This window comes from Patagioenas fasciata, chromosome 8, assembly GCF_037038585.1.
Source record: "Patagioenas fasciata isolate bPatFas1 chromosome 8, bPatFas1.hap1, whole genome shotgun sequence".
NCBI lineage: Eukaryota > Metazoa > Chordata > Aves > Columbiformes > Columbidae > Patagioenas > Patagioenas fasciata.
Window position 1 is genome coordinate 19,508,504 of NC_092527.1, and position 21,488 is coordinate 19,529,991.

Consider the following 21,488-nt stretch of genomic DNA (forward strand, 5'->3'; position numbering starts at 1 on the left):
AGGTATTTTTCACTTAATGTAAATGACGGGGTTCCAGTATCCAACGGGTATGTTCTTTCCAACACTGCTCTGTGCAAAAAGCTTTTTCATTTACTATACTTCTGGTTCAAGGGCACAAAATGAAGTGGGGTAGTTAAAAACAGGCAAGTACTATACCTGATGATTTACCATATTTTATTTACATTATTATATAGCTATTAGATGTAATATTGTCTGCTCCCGTCACTCTCTGCAATGTGTTTGATGATTCAGGGAATAAATAAAACCTGGGGTTAGCAAATAAATGAGAGCAGAACTGGCAGCACACCAAGTCTGCTTTATTTGACTGAGAGAGAGATGTGTTACATGGCCTGTTTGTTTAAATTATGCCAAGAGCTGAGATACACCAGGTGTTGCAGACCATGAAGCAGAGCCCTTAGAATGTTTTAAAAACCAGATTTCTGTTTACCAGTTTGCCAGAATACAAAACCAGAAGGTTTACACTGAGAAGTTGAAAGAATGAGACTCTGTGCTACTATTTTCCTATCATTGTTATTAATTGAAGTTACAGAAATGTCATATATGTACCAACAGTGACTACCCAGTCAAGGAATTTATAGTATATGTAATTATGTAAACTTATTTAATGATTATCCTAGTGATTCTGAAATACCATAAGACACTTCTTTAATACAAAAAACCCACACTTTTATGCAACTGAACTTTCATTAAGTTCAGTCCATGGGAGCTGGGTCTGAGAGATTTACACTGTAAAGGTTTTTCCCCCAACTAGCCCTTCCATCAGCGGTGGTTAGAGAGGGTGGGTCAAAACCAAGGAGATCCTGAACTGTTCTTACAGAATGTGCGTGGAAGTACACAGTTCCAGTGCCACAACGGGACCTTAGTTTAAAAGGATCTAGCAGAAATTATACTTAAAATGTTAACTTTTACTTATGCTCATACTGAGGGACGTGTTCGAGCATCCACTGCAGAGGTGGCTGGGTCACCAGCTGTTGTGCTGCTCTCCACAGCTCCCTGCAGAGCCAGCAGAGTGGGGCAGATACCTGGATCCTCACCCACTTCATTGCAAAGTCAGCCAAGGCAGTTTAACCTACCATAGAAGACTGTTTGAAAGTAATCCACTTAACTTTGCACTGCTGTGGGGACAATGACCTTTGGCAGAGGAGGAGGTAAAACCAGCAGGAGTTTTGTCTTAAGCTAGTAAAGCAGTTTCTGCAGTGAATATCAGACTACAACCTCAGGTTCAAAACCTGGGAGAGAGACCTGGGGGAAGAAAGAGAAAGAAAGTGGTGGTGGAGGAGAGAATCACAGAGAGAGAGAAGCAGAGACAGTGGGAGAGAAACAGAGACTACTTGTTCCCTCTTTAACTCTATGATCTGTTACCAGCCCTCTGAGCAACACGTATCTGTCTACCAACAAAATAAAGGCTAATGCATGTGAGGCTTCTCTAAGTTTCACCCAGTCTTTTATTTGTTTTAGTGATTTTCTTCCCTGCCTTGAATAGAAAAAATTACTTTTTAAAAACCAACTGCAGCAGTGGTGACATGAGTTATCTTCCAACCAAAGTACATTGTCTAGAATTCAGTTATCTCTGAGACTGCCTTTTTCTCTGTATCTTGTAGCGGTTATAACTTACAACTGCCTGGAGTGCTTTTATTGTCTGGTTCAAACATCTTGATGGACAAAACATTCCTACTGACTCTCCCTGGAACTCTCTCTCTCTGTTGAAGTCTGCCAAAACCTGAGCTTCAGAGTGCACAAAACACATTGCAAGAGAAGTCTGCTTAATCTCACTTTCAATTTAGTAGGAGGATATTGGGATAGTCCCAGAAAAATGCTGAGAGATTTGTGTTGATCTAATGAAGAAGATAATAATGCCATGCTTACATGGAAGCATGTACTTGTGTACACTGGTTAGTGTGGCTCAACTGGGATAAGTAAAGGAAGAAGATCCCTAGGATAAATACCTAATTCCAGCAAAGTCAAAGGTAAAACTGCTACTGATTGTAGTGGGACCAGCATTTGGTGTCCATTTTTTTTTGACTCTGTAGTTTATCCAATAGCATATCTGTATGTGATAGTTCTCTGTCTGTGTAAGAGACATGGAGATAACTGTTGTACAAAGAAATACACACATTTTAATACATCTTTCCTTAAAAGTTTCTTGACAAGAAAGTCAAGAATCCACTCACTCTCCATTAATATGAGCATAAGTACCAGAACACAGGATGGATTTTATGTACGAAAATAAATTGTTTGTCTCATTGCTGAAGTTTTTAAAAACCATTTTTAATAGTCTTGTGAGCAAAATAAACTCAATAGGTCTGATCTGCCAATGTATTACTCCACTTGCATGTCAGTGCAATTCCATTGATTTTTGTGCTACTGTGGCAATGTAAAAATGAAATAACACAGTGTTGAATGAAACCTTTTCAAAGACTGGCTGATGGTTCTGTTCAGAAATCAGATGAATTAAGAAAAGCAAAATATGTTGAGAGGAGGTGAAGTTCCAGCTGTGCTGCTGTAGTGGGAGGAAGGGTCACACACTATAACAAGCTGGTTTCAATGATAAAATACATTTCACAGTGGAGAAGTGATATGAAATGCCAGGTTTATATACAATTTGTTTAATAGCCTCATAATTGTCTAAAAATAGACTCTAGCCTGTGTTTTTCCTCTTTGAGAACTATACCAGTCCTCAATTCTGCATCTCTATTTCTTCAAAGAATAAAGTTTGCAAAGTACGGGTTGCACGGGCAGTAAGATTTGTTGCTTTGGGACTTGGGACAAAATCTAATTTTAGTAGGCTCTATGCTTCCACTTATAGTGGTGAGGCAGAATATCAAATGAGCTGTTTAGCTGTGTTAGAGCTACACATTTGCACTGGTTACAAGGTTCGTTTTCATAATTCTTTAAATGACTGGACTTCACCCTAACATGAAAGCAAGCCTTATTCCATTAAACTCTCAGTTCACCCAACTTGCTAAAAAATGGACCCTCTGTATATTCTGAAATTTAATTCACATTAGCCAGTTCCTTGGTTAGGGTAATTTAAACCAAAATAAGACTATTGCTTCTCTCTAAATAGGTGCTGTAGGCCACAATATGTTGTGGGCCTAAACTGCATTATATCACTTTAAGACGTAAGTCTCAAACGTGAGAAAAATGTGTGTGATAAAATAAGACCAACATTGTTTTTGACCTAGTTCGAACAAAGGTGCAGAAAATCAATGAGCTCCGGAGAAACCTAAATGCTTTGTTAGCCTTTTACTACAACATTATATATTACATGCAAATAATGGCACAAATTTAATGCTACTATTCATGTCAAGTGATTTCTTTGAATCTATATTTTATATTTTACAGATCTTGAACAGTAACATTTTTCTTTCTAGTGCAAAGTTGCTCAAGGTTCACTGGAGACTCTCTTAAATTGCTGCTTTCAGAGAAATAACAATGTAAAATGACATTATGATGTATAGCACCCTTCTGAAGACTTGAACCAGTGCAGCAGCAAGCCAGTAAAACCTCTGGGAATGAAGAAATCTCCAGAGCACTATTGTCCAATTGTCCTAACCACATCATTTTTAATTAGTTGTAATTAATTTCAAGTGACAGCACACTGATATATCAGATCAGAAAGCACAGAAAAACACACTGGGATTTGGAAATTATTATTGTTAGACAATTTCTCTATCACAGAAGAGAACTAGATCTGAATACTACCTGCCTCAATCTGTATATTTTTTCATTAATTTGTTTTAATAATAAAGATAAAACATGCGATAATGTTGCTAAGGTAGTGACAGAGCTTTAGCACTTAGCCAGCTGCCATGCATCAGGCGAGCAAGCAGTCCATACCCTTCTTCTACTGGAGAGATTAGTATCTATCAATTCTAACAGTTGTTCCTGTTAAAGGTAAACTAGTTTAGGATTATGGAGACAACAGGCTACAAATTATCCACATTTTTGTCTCATCCAGTCCCAATGGGCTAGATATTCCTGCAGGGGACTCAAAAGACTTAAGTTAAGACACAGTCCTCTTGAGTAGATTTCAAGAGAAACTGAGATTTTTACCTCTCTGTGAGTGTATGTTAGAAATCCTACATTTGTCAGTGCTGGAGGCATCCAAATGGAGGGATTTTTCTACCAAGACATGAAAGAGTGCCTATGACCACCCAAGTTTCTAGGCAACATGAGCCTTGCAGCAGTTACCCAGTCCCTACTGCCCTGATGTGAGTAACCTGTACCCAGTTCAGCATGGCTTGAGGGTGAGGAACTGCTGGATCTTCTCCTTTGTGATCAGTGCAGTCAGAGTCTTAAAGAGTTCACACAGAGGTTTGCTGTATCCTAGGGCTAGAAAAAATATCTACTAGAGAAGCGGCTGTCTCTCCTTCTGTGTCTGCTTAGTGCCAACAGTTGGCATCAATGTGCCTTAGAGTTACAGATGGAAGTGCTATAGATCATATGTATCACACTACAGGTAGGTTACTGAATTTAGAATACTGAATTATGCTGTTAAGTGTTTCAATTGTGTAGATATTGTCAGGCCATATCTATGACAAATTAAAAAAGCTACATCATCTAATCTTGACACTACTAGAGGAAAAATATGTCTATGAGGTTAAATGGGGCCAAATTTTCAATAAAGTTAGTTTAATGACAAGATATACCTCTAAAATTTAAAGTGCAAACCAGATGTTCTTAAGTGATCTTAATATGAATTAAAGAAACTAAATCATTGTCTGTAGAAACTGAAATCCTAGACTGATGACACAATAGGCAGGGAAAGACAGTGCTCATGATTCTGTGTGACAGCGCCCTTCCATTATAGGCTAAGGGGAAAAAGTGGTCCAAGGAGCTGATGTGTGCCTAGTTAGTCCTTACCAACTGCCCTGAAGTTGCCCAAAGGAGGTGGGATAGTACCATGAGGTACTTTTCCCCTTCACTGTCAGCTCCTTTTCACGTGAGCTGAAAAACACAACTTGCTTCCCAAACCAGTTTTCAGATGACAACTACTGATATAGTCAAACCAGTTACATACAGCAGAGAGGTGACATAATGTGGTCTTTGTGTAGTCTCTTCTCTCACAAACACTATGTTATTCCATCTCCCTGTGATTACTTCACAATTTCACATACTTTTACTCATCAGTTTTTTACAATTTAAGAATTTAAGCATGAATATGACTGAATTAGGAGTACTGGGAACTATCCAAAATAATAATAACACTTCTCTGAGCATTAATGTATTAATACTGTAGATGGGTCAGTCAGCCATATTTTTTCAGGAAAATACAGCTGAAGGAGCAGTTATAGTTTCACCACCATTTGCCAAAAAATGCAAAATAGGAACCTTTATAATTATCAGGAAGAAACTCGTAGGCCCTCAAATAAGGCCTCTGTTATTGAACCATATTTGTATACTGAGAATGTTTAATTAGTCTTACGAAGTCAAGGAACCTACTAATTCTCAAATTATTTCGTTCTGGCAAATATGGTAGCTAAAAATACAAAAAGACCTCCATGAAGATCAGCTTCTTATATCCTGCATTTGTCTAAACCCCTACCTTCTCAGCTGAAAATGTCTATATTTGTTCATCTAACAAAGGCAAAATGTTTGGAATGACTGAATAAAGTTAGGTCATGCATTTTTAAACATGATTTACTCAAAGCAACTCGATGGTTCTGTCTTATATTAGAGTCCCCAGAGATCAAGTTTGTTTTATTACAGCATCCTGCTCCTCCACCTGCAATCAGAGCTTCCACTAGGCCAGCTGCAGCGAGCACACATGGTGAGAGGCAGCCTCCTGGGAACTTAGCCTAGGAGTGGGCAAGACTTACAAACGATACAGTAAAAATCAAAAGCACAGTGAAGCGAAGCCTCAGTACAGAAGTCCCATGAAAAGCCAGGGTCTGATCCAGAATAAAATTTTTGTACCCTATTCAGGGTCTTCATTAATGGACAAATTGATCTTTAATGAGAAACTAGACAGAATTGGACTAGGCTCCTTTTCACAGCACAATCCATCTAATTTCTGCTGTGTCAAAATGTCAAAAATGATTTAATTTCTTTCTTTCTTTTAATACTTTCGTGGTCCTTTTTTTCCTCAAAGGCACAATCTATCTGTAGTTGAGAACCAATGCAAACTGCAATAGGACTGAGGACTATCTATCACTACAACAAAACTTACACATTCACAGCAAGGCAGAGGGGAAAAAATGCAGAATTAATTATTTTTAGTAATGTACATGATTTTTTTTTGACACACTAGATTGCCTCAAATTGTAATGTGTTAGTAAAAAAGGTACCATAACCTGCCTGTACTTTTAAGTGCTGGCTATTGCACAGGGTGGTTGTTTTTTGTTTGTTTGTTTGGTTTTGCCAATGGGTTTTTTCTTCTTCTCCCCTCCCCCTCTTCCTTCTATTTAGTTACTTGGTTTAATTAAGAGCATTGAAAATAATTACATGACCTTTGATGCTGTTCTATGATTCACTATATTCAAGAGCATCTATTTTTGTTTGTATAATATCACAGCATAAATGGTGTCGTCTTTCAACAGAGTGTGACGGGAGCTTAATTCCTGGTGCCTATGAATCAGGTCAAGAGCTCTGTCGATGACAGTGAATTAGAGATTTACAGTAGACCAGACAAACTATAAAAACCTATGGTAGGGATTATGAATTATCAAGATGTGCTGAGCTGGCACATGCTGCTAAGTTTGCGGTCAGCATTATCCAGAGGGAAGCTACAGAGCCACAGCTGCACAGCACTCTATTACCACCAGTTAGCATCAGAGCAAGTATCAGCAATAGGAAGGCTTTAAAAAGGTTTGAAGGCGGGAGGATAAAGAAGGGAAATCAGGAGGAAAATGCATGACAAACAGTAACGTCTCCAGGACTGGCAACTCATAAATCCAAAGGTTGCTAGCAAACAAACTGTGCGTTCAGCACTTTAACAAAACTGTTCAAGGAAATAACGTCAGCATCAAATTGAAAGCCTTCTATTCCCTTGTTCTGGCAGGAAGCATGGGGAAAGCAATAACTGTGGGAGGCTGCAGTTTTTCATGCAGTGATTCTTCGTTCATTGCACGTATCATCAACTGATTATTTGCAAAGGAGAAATGTGCCAGGTAGGAAGAGGGTTTCCTGTTCTGTCATGATTTTTCTTGAACTCTATTAATTCCTTTCTTGATTTTTAATATATATAAATACATTGCTTATGGCTCTGTATATGCTGGCATCAATAAATGCACAGGGGCAAACAGCTTTTCTAAATCACTGACTCTTCACAGACTACAATGGAGATCACTGATTAATATAGCTAAACGTTAAGTCTAAGTTTTACTTGTCCCAAATTGACTACATATCCCAAATGAGAGTCTGAGAACTAAGGTATATTTAACAGTGATTTGCCATGCTTCCAGAAGTTTTCAGCCTTCCCCACTGCAATACGGATGGGACTTTCTAAGGTCTTACATGTTCTGTCATTTCATTTCTCATTTAGGCGATGGGCCTTTAGGACTCAGAAAGTCATGACCACATTGACAACTTTTGGGTTTCTCTAGGTGTTCTTTTCTGTACAGAATTTAGCATAGAACGAGAAGTTTTGTTTTTCTTATAATGGCCTCTGCAGGGAAGTTGATAATACTGTGAAAGGTACAGAAAGTCACAAGAACACACTGGTTTTGCTAGAGAACAATAAAAAAGTCACACTCCTCTAGAACAGAGAGAACATTTGCCCTGTCAGCAATCATCTTCAGGTACATCCCCCCAACCATCCAAATTCCATTTAATCTGAATTGAGGTTGTTCCAACTTGCCTTTTAGCCTCCCAAGTGACCTGGTTCTACAAGAGCAAAGAGATTGAACCTTCCAGTGTGACAGGAGACAGAGACAGCTGAGTGCCATCTGCACATTAATAAGTCCACTTATGGTCTCAAATTTTTTCACATACATATCAAATAAAAGAGCTGCACAGAAGACCATCCTATAGAGTTTCCCAGAACAAAGAACCTACTAAAAAAATCATCCCATAGGACTCTTTAAGATTTATTGGAAGGAAAATAATTGACTCAGCAAAGATCAACCATACCATTCCTACCAGATACCCAGGCAAGCCAAGAACATCTTGTAATTAATTGTACAAAAAGCAGTTGAAAGACACAACCATTATGCATTTTGGTCTGAAATAAGCAAAGTATACGTGACTTCCTGAAATAATTAAATGAACTGCATGCACTTGTGCCTTGCAGCAAAAGCCCTTCTTAGTTTCTGAGTTGATCTCTGTCAGGCTTAGCACAAGATTGATATGAGGCAGCTGTACCAGCTGTTACACATTGCAGGAGATGGATTTTTGAAATGTGTCCCAATGACCTGCTAGAGGTAACCCATGTATTATTCTTCTCTAGAAAAGGACTAAAAACTCAGTGAACCACTCCATTTTTTTTCAGCCACACTAGGCAACCACTGTTTATCTTCCTTTCTGTAGGAAAAAAGTTTCAGATAGGTATCTCCAAATTCCATATATAAGAAAAAGAAAAAACACACTCAACAACTTTGATATATATGTCTCCCCTAAAACACACTCCCACTTTCTCAGAATCCACCTGTTAAATTTCAATATTATGATCTGCAAAGTACACTCAAAGTTACCTAACACATGGAAAAGTGGGCTATCTACATGTCTGCAAGCAAGATGCACACTGACCTGCCAGGAGTGATTCCAGAATCCAGGAACTTATTAGTAGAAGACACTCATAGAGCAAATGGTTTTATATATCGCTTTCCAACTTTTTCAACATGCAGGAGCTCCTTGAGCCCCATAGCTACTAAACCAGAGGCCATGCCAAACACAGGCACTCCATGAACAGCTTTTTTCCTCCAGTTTAAACCGTGATGCTGTTATTAACATACTAGGCTGGGGCCAAGCCATCGCTCATACTGAAAAGCAAGGTTAGTGCTCAAGGATGATCATTACTAACTACAAATAGGTAATAGGTTACTATTCTTAGACTGAGCTATGCCATACAGCTGTAGTAGTACACTTTCCTTGAGATAGCCTAAGCATAAAAATTTCAGTAAGCCATCCTTCTGTTAGAATTTCCTGTTTTCAAGCTATGAATGAATGTTGGACAGATGTTTTCTCATACAAAGCAAGTCCCCATTTTAGGATACAATAAATCCTGTAATAGGAATGCGATTTAAAAAAAAATTTGAATAACTGATTTATGTTGGTAACCTGGAAGACATTATAATACATAGCAGAAAAGAGCTTATCAACAGCATGATGAATGTATGACACTGCAGATACTAATAATGGCAGTATATAAGTGAAGTAAAATGATTTTTCATTAAATATAAGAGGCTTTAAACCATTACTTACCAAAGTCATTGCAGTTGGCAAGGCTGAAAGATCAGTTTTTAAATCCAACAGTCTGGTGGCACTACATGGGTGAGAAAGAAGGAGAAAGTCGATTTTAAGACCAGACACTTCAAAGCTGTCTAAGAAATAGCCGTAGACTCTATATGTGAGATGTAGGTAAGAATTTAATTTTCAAAGCTTTACTGTACCATCCTTGCACATCATATTAGACCTTACAATTATAGGGGACATAATGTTTTTCACCCTTGATCATGAAGTGTGTGCTTCAAGAACAGCCACTCATTTTGGTGTCTGCTCACTGTGCACCACATAACCTACATCCCACATGCCCTTCTTGCCTTTTGGGCCAGAAGAGTCACACAGGCCACACAGCGCTGACATACGCTTCTGACCCAAGTGTCTTCTCTGTAGTTGCTGTGGGCTCTGAATGGCAGGTGGAAGATGGAGGAGATCGAATTAGGTGAGGAACAAGAGTATGAAGGTGTAGCCAAGAGGACAGTTTCACAGGGACAGGAAGCTTATTCCTGCAGTTCACATCCTGGAAACTGAGCCTGGTATTTGGTCTAATATCTTCCCCTGTCAGCAGCTCTCTGTAAAACTCTTCGATAGTGTCTAATTTCTTTCTAAAGACTAATACAGAGAGAGGATAATAGCCCTTCTTTGGCAACCACTTGATAATTTAAATGCTAGAAGTCTGTGCATTGATCTAATAATCTAAAATCTCTTGAAGATAAACTAGCAGTTATGCTGTAAGTGTTGTCTCTTTTAGATGTGGAACAATAAAGTTATCTTTTAGTAGTTCTAAGTCTGCAAATCAAGATTTAGGTAATGAGAAGCAAACTAGCCACACAGTCTTATTCTGGTTCCTTTGCCATGTTCACCAGGAAGCACTCTACTTATTCCATAAAACTACTGCCCTAAGTAGAGCACAGGTTGGATGCTGTACCCAGGACAGGGCAGTCAAAGAACCTGGTGTGTGGTAGGATTTTTACCTCATCTCTTCCACTAGTTAAAACACATGAAAAAAGCAGTTATGACTGAACCCGCTGCGTGTCACTGTTGAGAACTGGAGATTATCTTCCATCAAAGAATTTTTATATGATGATGAACAAGCCACTTCAAGACTTCAGATGGAGTCATCATCTGTGTCATTCCTTAAGCTTCAAGTGATCAGCATGAAACACTGGCCAATTCAAACTGCACCTGGTATTAACTGGACCTTCACTTTGAACTGTAGACTCTTACTGTAAAAAGCCAAATACTGAGGGAAATCAAAGTTGTAGATGTCTCAACATGGACACCTTGAACAATTCTACCTTTTTTTTTTTTTTGGCCATACCAGAACTCCATGTGTATAAAATAAGAAAACAAATGAGAAAGGTGAAAAAGGTAATACAGCGATAATTTGGAAACAGAGTCTGTGTCCACGCAGTGACTGTAAAATTGTAAGCGGTAAACAAACGTCTTTGTGCGCAGCAATAATCTGACAGAAATAGCATAGGATCACACTAAGGACTAACCATAACTTACAGTTTTAGGTTGTCAGGGGAGGTGAGAAGAGCATTTAGATGCTCAGTTTCCTGAAAGGTAGTTTATTTAGAGAAATAGTTCCTAGTGAGAACACCTCTAGAAAAGTATGCAGAAGTCCTATGGAGGTAGGAGCTTCGTACCAAGCTTCTGTATTCTGTCATGATACTTTTTGATTCAAGACCTTAAGCTGGTTTAGTAATAGTCAATTAAGGGTTAAACATGGTCCTGTAAAGATATTTCATTTTTTGTGGATAGTATCTGTGTAAGGAGAGAAGAGAATCAAGCTTGCAGTGATAATGTGTGTTACCCACCAAGCTCTTGGATAAAATAAATTATCAGCTTCTCATGGAACAAATGTTTTGTGATTCTGAGCTGTAGCATCACAATGTGATATGGCAAACTCACACAAACGGCAGTCACATCTGGCTGCCATGCTGGGAAGGGGTTGTGGAGAGGGGCAGAACAAGCCTGGCACCTCTCTTTTGGGGTCTTGAATTATGTATTGCAGTTTCTGACCCACCAGTCAACCAAGGGGAAAACAGAAACACAGGCAGCATAAATACAGCTGCCAAGAGAGATGTGCTGCTTGTACAGGAGGAGAAATGCGAGGAGATCAACCTGCTTTATACCTGGAAGTGGAACATCTTTATCCTTCCCTGTAACAGTTGTCTGGCAGGCAGGTAGAGACAGCTCAGCAGCTTCCAAACAAAAAGATGCCAGACCCTGAGTTCGCCAGAACTCAACTTGAGGAGAGGCAGGTTTAACTAGGACTTAAATGAGAGACTTAAATCACAAATCCAACCAGACAGAGGAAGTGGTACTTCCAATTCACTTGAAAATGATTTTGAAATAAATGTCCTATGGTACTTCACAAACCCACGCACCAGTGTTGGTAGAGGGCTTTTTTAAGACTGGAGTTCAATTGTCTTGCGATCATTACAGGTAATCTGGCATTTTGAAAAGGAGAAAGAAAGGTAATTCTACACAGCCAACTAAAATGCCCCGACATTTAGATAATTAACTTCCTTGCTGTTTAATTAAACATTGTATTATTCCCCATATTAGGTCCCCAAATCTGCATGGCCTGTCCTGTTACATTTTACTTCAGGCTTTGAGGTTTGAAGTTATTACCTTTGTAAAGCAACACATACATGTTTAGAGCAGAAATGTTTTTATGCTTATGCATACATAGTAATTAAAGTTCTACACAGGCTTCTGGATGCTTGTAAAGGTTTTCCTTTAAAACTGCTAATCTAAATAAATTTACTGATATCTATCCCTACTGTTAATGCTTGATGTTTAATGTATTCTATGTCCGATAAGTATTATATACACAAACAGCAGCACAAGGCCTGTCATGTAGTTAGAGAACTGATAATAATTTTTACCTCAAAATAAAACTTGGAGAAAAGAACACAATCTGGATTATTTCCTTGTCATCTCATTTGCAGGATCAGAGTTAGTCACACTGTATTTGCTACTTTTTGCAGGACTATACTTATAAAAAGACATTTTCTATCTACTATTCAACAATTTTCTCACTCATTTTTACAGCCTATTTGTCAAAACATATCATAGGGTCTCACTTTCCTCTCTGTGTTGTCATATTCCTTGTGCACTGGGCCTTTCACAGGCTTGTGCTTTCTCTTGCAATATGAAAGAAAAAAAAAAAAAAGTTCACTTTGGCTCATCTGCTATTTTAATTGTAACTCTACAAAGGATTGCCTTATGACCATGACTTTAGTGTTTCTGAAAGCTTTACAACTTTTTTATGCTATATAAGCATGTTTTTTGGATAGCCTGTCAGTCAATACATTAGAGCTTTGAAAGGATTTCAGTCTCGCACATGCTGATTATATATCCGATGCTTTACATTATATAATTACAAACAGCTTTACTTCAAATAGATACAGGCTTCCTTCATCCCAGAAGCACAGTCACCTTTATTTGGAAATACCATCAGCTGGTTTTCAATTAGAAAGGACATTGCAAAACCATTTTGGTCAAAATATGAAATTGCAGCAGCAGGAAAATCTTCTGTTGAAACTATCTGGAAAATCCAAAGGGGTATAGTGTCATATCTCCGGACAGGACCACAGCACAGTGTGACAATACAGTCTTGTCAGAATACTCAACTGGTGTAAGTCACTGTCACTCCAGTGCTTTCAAAAGAGCAATTCTGATTTACATCACATGGTGAACTGGGCCCTCTTGCTCAATGTAGGATCATTAGGAAGTTGGCACATCCAGCAGCACAGACACTTCCTGTGCTACTGGGACATTGGCTCCTGCCTCCTGCCCTGCAAGGCTCCTCCTTAGTTTTTCTCCTGATGTCCGTCATCCAAGTATTGACCCACTACTCAGTCAATGAAGTCTGACAAGATTGCAACTTTTGCTGGTATGACAGTGTTTTGGTTTTGTGGGTTTTGTTGTTGTTTGTATGTGGGTTTCTTTGTCTGTTTTTAGTAAGCTTCACCATTAGCTATGCATTTTGTAAAAAAAAGTTTGAAAATCTCAAAGGTGTCTCTTAAGGTTAAAGGGACAATTTCTTCCTCCTCTCTCTAAAAAGAAGTGGGTAGATAAAAAATTCAACAGTTTTATCAGAGGCAAGTGAAATTTATTACATGAGAAGGGCCTGAGAGGCTTGGGATTGTAGACAGTATTGATATATGCCTTCCAGGAGCTTAACTAAAATGTTATTTTGTATCTGCCATAAAATATAAGAAAATATTGATGGCTTTTTTTAAACCTGATGTCAGCAGGGTGTAATCAGAAAAGGAGAGGATGAAATAAAACATGGAAGATTTTTCTTCCCTTGCTGAAGGGAACTTGCATACCTTTATTTTTAGAGATGAAAATCTAATGTAATGCTTATTTGGTTAACTGGGCTTCAGCTTGTAGTTTGGTTTAAACATTTTTTGCTCACTTTAGTCTTACAGGGACTGTCTGTGTGACTGTAATGTCTTTTGAAGGGACAAATTGGCGAGCACAACTATTAGCTGGGTGACATCAAAGAGCATTAATCTTTTGTTCTATAGCAAGGCCAAGACCACATTAGAGCATTTCACCCAGTCATTATTAAGACTGTAGCCCAAGGGTGTAATAAATGTTTTATGGCATGCAAACCAAGGTAATGGAATGCAAATTCCATAATACATCCATACATTTATTTTCTAATAGAGTAAATGATGATGTATTTTATCCAAGAAGAGCTGCTGAATGACAGCACAAGTTCAGAAATTCAGAACTGGAGATAAATATAGCCCTTACTTGATTTGGGACAACTATGTGAAACAACAGGAAAAAGAGGTCTGTTCAGCTTGAAATTACCCCGTAAAAATGCTTTAAGAGCAAACACTTTCATCTTATTCTTTAATGTAAATCTCTTTTTGGGAAGGTGGATGTGGTTATCTTACATTTTTATTTCTAATTACGTTTCCCTCTTTGAATACTAATGGATTATTTTGCTTATATTCACCTTTGAAATATATGGGAACAATAATGCGTGAGATGTTATAGGTATCAGGGAGGGCATTTTCGCAATAAAACTTAAGTTATGCTTTATTGTATTGTATTCAAAATCTGATGGGTTAAGAATTATTCCTAAGGTACAGCAGTTTAAGTAACCTAAATAATAATATAAACACATGTCAGTGTTCTTGCTACTTTAACCTGTCAAACTACACTGTAAAGGTTCCAGTAATCACAGTGCTGGTTGACTGGATTAGTGTGTGAAACCTCTGTAAGCCATTTTATCTGCCCCTAAGAAATGTTTTCATTTCATTCTTACCTTATTTCCTGATGATGCACAGTGCTTTTGATCCCACCTAATAGACAGTTTCATGTTCATCCATTGCTGTGTTTCTCAGATAGAAATACAGTAAATTGTATTACAGAGTATAGCCCAAGTACACACTCAGGACTGATAAGTAAGTTCTAAGACTATAAAACCCCTCATAACTAAGGAGAATGGGCAGGGGAAGGTTCTCAGTGACTGCTGCACACCAAGCTCTGGATCTTGCACAGTCAGAACAATACAGGAAAACCCATAGCAGGAAAACAAAACTGGTTGAATTCTGTTCTCACAATCCTTATTCTCCACAGACATTACAGAATCAGAGAATGTTAGGGATTGGAAGGGACCTCGAAAGATCATCTAGTCCAATCCTCCTGCCGGAGCAGCAACACCCAGATGAGGTTACACAGGAAGGCGTCCAGGCGGGTTTTAAACGTCTCCAGAGTAGGAGACTCCACAACCTCCCTGGGCAGCCTGTTCCAGTGCTCTGTCACCCTTACCGAGAAGAAGTTTCTTCTCAAATTTAAGTGGAACCTTTTGTGTTCCAGTTTGAACCCATTACCCCTTGTCCTATCATTGGTTGTCACCAAGAAAAGCCTGGCTCCATCCTCATGACACTCACCATTTATATATTTGTAAACATTAATGAGGTCACCCCTCAGTCTCCTCTTCTCCAAGCTAAAGAGCCCCAGCTCCCTCAGCCTTTCCTCACAAGGGAGATGCTCCACTCCCTTCATCATCTTTGTTGCCCTGCACTGGACCCTCTCCAGCAGTTCCCTGTCCTTCTGGAACTGAGGGGCCCAGAACTGGACACAATATTCCAGATGGGGTCTCACCAGGGCAGAGTAGAGGGGAAGGAGAACCTCTCTCAACCTACTAACCACCCCCCTTCTAATACACCCCAGGATGCCATTGGCCTTCCTGGCCACAAGGGCACAGTGCTGGCTCATGGTCACCCTGCTGTCCACCAGGATCCCCAGGTCCCTTTCCCCTACGCTGCTCTCTAATTGGTCATTCCCCAACTTATACTGGAACCTAGGGTTGTTCCTACCCAGATGCAATACTCTCTCTTTCTCATGTCGTTCATAAGGCGAAAGATTTGTCTATGCAGCGTAAAAGTTAATGACAAAGACATCAAAGTGTTGTAGCACCTTACATCATTTTTCACTGAAGCAAGTTGTCTCGATAAGCTTGGATTCTCTGTAGTATCTGCTTCTGAGCCACATTCCTGACTGAGAGCATTTATAGTCTGTTTCAAAGCATACAGCAATTATTGGAAAGAATCCCATAGATTCCACTGGTCTGTGGATCAGGCCTTTTATAGAAATATAGTATTTAATATGTCCTTTCTTGTGCTTTCTATCCTTGAGTAAAAGCCTATAAGAGAATAACTCAATACAACAAGCTCATCCCCAGCATCACTGGAGTTACCCATAACCACACCTGGCACCTGGGAGCCTCATTCTGTGTATGGTCCCCGTCCCTTTACATCACAGTGCTCCTGATGGTGGGGACATGCAGGTGCTGTTTCTGTGGTGACTGACTATTTCCAGGTGAGGGTAAACTTTTTCTGCCAAAGGGAAAGAGAACATCAGTTTAAAGGGATCCTTGAGTAACACTAGTTCTGACTGAGAAAGCACAATTAGTTGCTTCACTGTGGTTCCTGCTGTGGTTGGCAGAATCTCACGGAGGCAGCAGTGCCCTTATTTAGGGCTTCATGGCCCAGAAGTTCTAGCGTGGAGCGATGAAAACAAAGACAGGCAAAACCAGACAGAAAATATTCTGAACAAAGCAAACCATTGCACTTAATTCCAATAGAACAACAGAGGAAAAACCTGCTGTTCAGGCACACAGCCTGGGGTGCTGCTGAAATATGACTGCTTTAGCACACTAGGCAGTCGGACCTATTACTTTGCTGTAGAGAAGGAAGCCAAAATGAGGAAAAAAAGGCATACACTGTAGTTCATTTCTCTCTAATTGTGACAAATATGTCCCCAGGAGAAGACATGCAGTTTTCTTAACTTTGGGAAGCTCAAGAAGGATATACTGGACCCAGTAGTTGCCAAATATGATAACCTCTGAAATACCCTAGTATTAGTTTGATGTTTCTTTACAAGTTTACTAAATGTAGAAGCCTGCCTAAATTATGTCTGTATCCTATCTCCTAGGCAGAAAGCTGGAGGTTGTTGTGGTATGAGACGAATACCTGGCTGCTGAGAAGTGCAGTCCTTGCTCCCTGTGCGTCCAGGATTCGAGGACCCTTTTGCAGGCTGAGACTGAGAGCAGTATGTTGGGTCTTCTACTGTTTCACCAGGGAGCTTTCACTGAGTGTCAGGGGCTGCTGGGAATTTTTAGCTGCAGTGTCCTCTCTGACTTGGCATGACTTTAATTCCTCCTTACCCATAAGAACCGTAAAATTATGCAGAGTAACTACCTAATATTCTGAGTCTACAAATACTGACACAGATGCTGTGCTTTCTGTAACTGAACAGCTCCTTTGACTTTATTTTTCCTGAGAACAGGACCAGAAGCACCAGAGTTAGACACAGTCTGTAAGTATTAGTAATCCAAGTTTGGCAAGCAAACTAAATAACTTCAGTAAGAAAAAGGCTAAAAGTTGTACTGATTTTTTTTTTTTTTTTAAATCAATATTCACCTGGAATTTAATATCCAAATTGAACAATTAAAATAGTCTTTGGTATGATGTAAGCACTCACTACCACAACAGAGGATTTATTGAATATCTGATATGGGGTGATGGCCTTTGAAGGCAGCTGTTAGAAAGCACTTAAATTTATTGCCCACTTTTGTAAGATTTTTTTAAACTAATTGTTGTAAAACATGATGCTAACTTAGCAGTTATAAACCTGTCTATCATATAAATTAACTAATTTGTGGAATCTCATTGGTATATCAATGAAAAAAAAATATTTACTATTTGGAACATACTGTTTTGCTAAAAAATACAAAGCAGATTGAGATAAATTTTATTGCACTAATTTTTTGTACTTGTAAAAACAAGGCAGGAGAAGCTTGGACAGTTCTGAAAAACAGCAAAACCAACTCCCAACTTATCCTGCTTTTTTTTTTTCCAACTGAGAAATTAAAATGTGATCGTCTTAAAAAGTCCTTTGGTTTATTTGTATTTTACTAGGGAATTTCATTTGCAAACATTGACTATATTAATCATTACTTCATCAGCTCATTCCAATGACAGTTAGCATTAACCTCTGGTAAGTGATATGCTAAACTTGCAGTTTTATAAGTGTGGAAACTAAAATTAGGTTCACTTATCAGTGGTTTCCCCCTCCCTCTTTACTCTGGGAATGAAAGCTCTTTCATTTTTTACTTCTTAGTGAATGATTAAAATGAACTTGTTCAAGTTAATGCTTAGTTATTAAGCAGATATTAAAGAGGTTAAAAAGTAAAATGCGCAGAAATTTGGGAATTTCTCAAGATCATAAGAGGTTTATTCCATGTTATACTTGAAAGATATAGAGGTTGATTAACTTCTCTACATAATTAGCCCAAACAATTCCAGTTCGAGTTTAGATTGTTTGCTTTTACTGGTAGCGTAAATTTTTGAAAAAAATGGGAGGATAGTTATGAATAACCTACAATACAAACATCTTATACAGCAAAGTAGTACAAATATGTGCATATAGACTGATTTCGTAAACTGTTACAGCAAGATCTAGGTGGAAGTTTAAAAAAAAAGCTGTGAATTTGGGTGTTCCTTTCTGAGATAAAAACAACTCAGCAGTTTCCACTTTAAGATGTCTCCAGTTGGCCATCCAGAGTCACTAATAAATTATTAAAAACACAGCTACTTGGTGTAATTTTGAACCTATTCCCCAAAAAATAAATAGTAAAGATCCTTCAGCTGTTCTGGGTTGGAATAAGGCTCCCTTATACCCGTCACCCCATTCCCCCAAAAATTCATTCAGGAATGGTGATCCCAACTTAGCGGAATTGCAGCTTCCCTCATTTACCACCACAATTCACAGTTTATAGAGCACATAGCATTTACTCATGTGATCACAGCTGCTGAATCTAGAGGGAATAGCAATCAGCGGTGTTCCTCCATGTACTGCTCCACTTCCATTTTCCCTGCACTCCTATGAGCAAAACTCAGGAGCCAGCTCAGCTGTTGAGGAGGTAACGCAAAGGCAGAAAGGTGGAATGACACCATACTAAGGACAGGCACTATTGCTACTCACAAATCCGTGGGGTGTGGTTGTCATTTTTATGGGTTTATTGAAGAAAAATTTAACTTATAGTTACAGTGACGTAATAAAATGTAACAGTATTTGTTGAAGTTGGGATCTTAAAAACCACATACTAGAACTTTCTGGCAAATCACCATATAAAAAAGACTATACTGTTTAGCATTTCCCCTTACATTGATTTGCTCAATTGTTAACAGTATGTATATGCTGTATAACCCTTAAAATGCTAATAAATTATTCTGAGTCAGGTTCTTTCTATCATCCTGAATATATAGCAATGTACAAAGGTGGAATGCAAAAGACATGCTTTACAGTTTTCCTTTCAGCTAATGGCTTGCCTGTAAAATGAAGACACCACTGAGTCTGGGCAAAGACCTTTTATATGGTGGTATATTAAGGGACAGTGAGTGATTCAGCACATTTCCTGTATGCTGCTTCATTCCCTATATAAGATAGAGAAGTTCAAATGGTTCCAGACATTTTAAATGCTTTTGTTTTGCCACAAGATCTTTCTCTGCCTTTTTTTTTGGCAGGCTAGGACAGGGTTTCTTTTTTTTTTTTTTTTGGACTCACAGCCTAGTGATATTTTCTTTGAAATTTTGTTTTATCATCATATTCATCTATTCTGGAAAATGCTACAACAGAAATTATAGTTACAATTTAAAATTTATCTGGTAGAACAGAGCGACATAGACAGTGGTAACACATCTGTCACTTCTATCACTGCAAGTGAGAAAGTTAGGATCTATTTTTCAAGCCAATTCATTTCTCTGCACCATCCCAGGGAAGAGCTGCCCTTGTTTCTTTAAGCAACAATCAAATAATCAGACTTAGGTCTACAACAGAGAAGCGAATAAAGAGACAAGTGAAACGGGACTGTAGAACAACACAGATTAATTTTGTTAGCTGTTACTTTTAAGACTAATTTGCTGATTTATGATACAGAACTATGATTACAATAAGTCATCAACCCTCCAGTACAGTGAGGATGGGCAAAAAGGAGAAATAATTTTGAAATAGACAGGTATGTCAACATTTAGCTACAAATGCTGAGATGTTCCAGCAGTCCTAGTACTTCTTTATTTATTCACTAATTCGTCTGAGAACATCAGATTCATCAGATCACAAGGTGTGAACCTCATCAATTTGATAATTGTGCAATATTTCTGAATTTACCCTGGATTTCCAATCTCAAGCACTGGTAAAGCTTCAACATTACTTCCAAGAGTTTTGTTGCCTTAAAGTTTCACATGGTCTAAGAAAATATAAATTTTGGTACGTATTTCTCTATAAAAGTCAAACAAAAGAACCTTCATCTTTGTGGCCACTCCCTCCAGAATGGGTGGATGCTTTCAGCTAGTAGTTTTAAAAGTTATCAACACAATAATTGGAAGGCTGTGACTGTGACTTGACCATAGGTAACAGAGTGATTCTGTCACCCATCATCACATCTCATAATATATATCTCTTCAAAAAAGGAGCAGGATAGGCAGACTGCTTCATAATGCCAAAATATTTGTATTAATTGATTTCCTTTCTGGCCCACTGAGAGACTCCACTGACAAATATAGGTTAAAACACAACTAGCAGCTCTCTCTGAGCTATTTCCCTGTGTTTGGAGAAGCTACACCTGGAGAGAACTGGGTCAATATGTTTGATTGAGGAGTTTCTAAGGAAAGTGCAGGCTATGGCAAGAAGTGATTAAAACTATTAATTTAGCATCTTTTCCCCTTTCTGAATCACTAATGAATCAGCAATAAATGTGCCCACTAATAAAACTACTACCTGTTGGAGAGACACTGTCTTGTACAGTTGACATCCTGGCAAACGTGATGATTGCAGATTCCATTGTACTCTTGCAAGAAGTCTCGAGCAAGTTCCAGGCTAAGGAATTACATTGCATATACCCTAAATTACCAATTAAGTTTTACCTGAAAAAAATTGGCATTTTATATAGGGAGCATGTAAGGTTTAGCTAGCTCACTAGAGACCGCATTTTATCACTGCTGTGAGAAATGATTCACTCGTACACCCTTATCCCTGGAAACAATTGCTCATAGAAGAACTTTTATCTGTGCACACATCGAAAAGTTAAGGACTCACGTCCCAATAGAGTCAGCTGATGTCTCGGGTCCTACCCTGCAAATGGTTTTCCAGAATTTCTAGATTATGCCAGGTATACAACAGATGAAATAGGCATTTAGCTATTTTATCATTCTCCCTGAATGCAGTGAAACTGTTCAGTGACTTCACATGAACAAAGAGACTAAGTACTCAGGGTGTAACAATAATGAGAAACGTATCCACCAAGTTTGAAAATGCTGTTGTCTGTGCAACAACAGTTTCAAACATCTCTGTTTTGCAGGCTGATTCCAACATCTGCTCACCATTAATACCCACACACAGAAAACTAGAGAGAGTAAAAAGGACAAAGAATTTTTTAGTAGCATAACAGTTAATCTTAGCATACAATTGCCATGAAAACTGGTGTCTCAGCATCCTCTAGGAGCTCTCAGACCTGCAGGCTTTACCCATTGCTGTATCTGAAT

The 21,488-nt window shown here is 38.6% G+C and overlaps 1 protein-coding gene across 3 annotated transcripts in view; it reads right to left on the reverse strand.

Annotated features, from left to right (window-relative positions):
* Positions 1 to 9,433, reverse strand: part of LRMDA (leucine rich melanocyte differentiation associated) — a 741,452-nt gene extending 732,019 nt beyond the window's left edge. For 2 of the 3 annotated variants that reach the window (XM_071811807.1, XM_071811805.1), the window contains exon 1: positions 9,385 to 9,433. The gene's annotated coding sequence lies outside the window, so the exon portion shown is untranslated. The remainder of the gene's footprint in view (positions 1 to 9,384) is intronic. The other variant, XM_071811806.1, reaches the window with a different exon arrangement.
* Between the last annotated feature and the right edge of the window lie 12,055 nt (positions 9,434 to 21,488).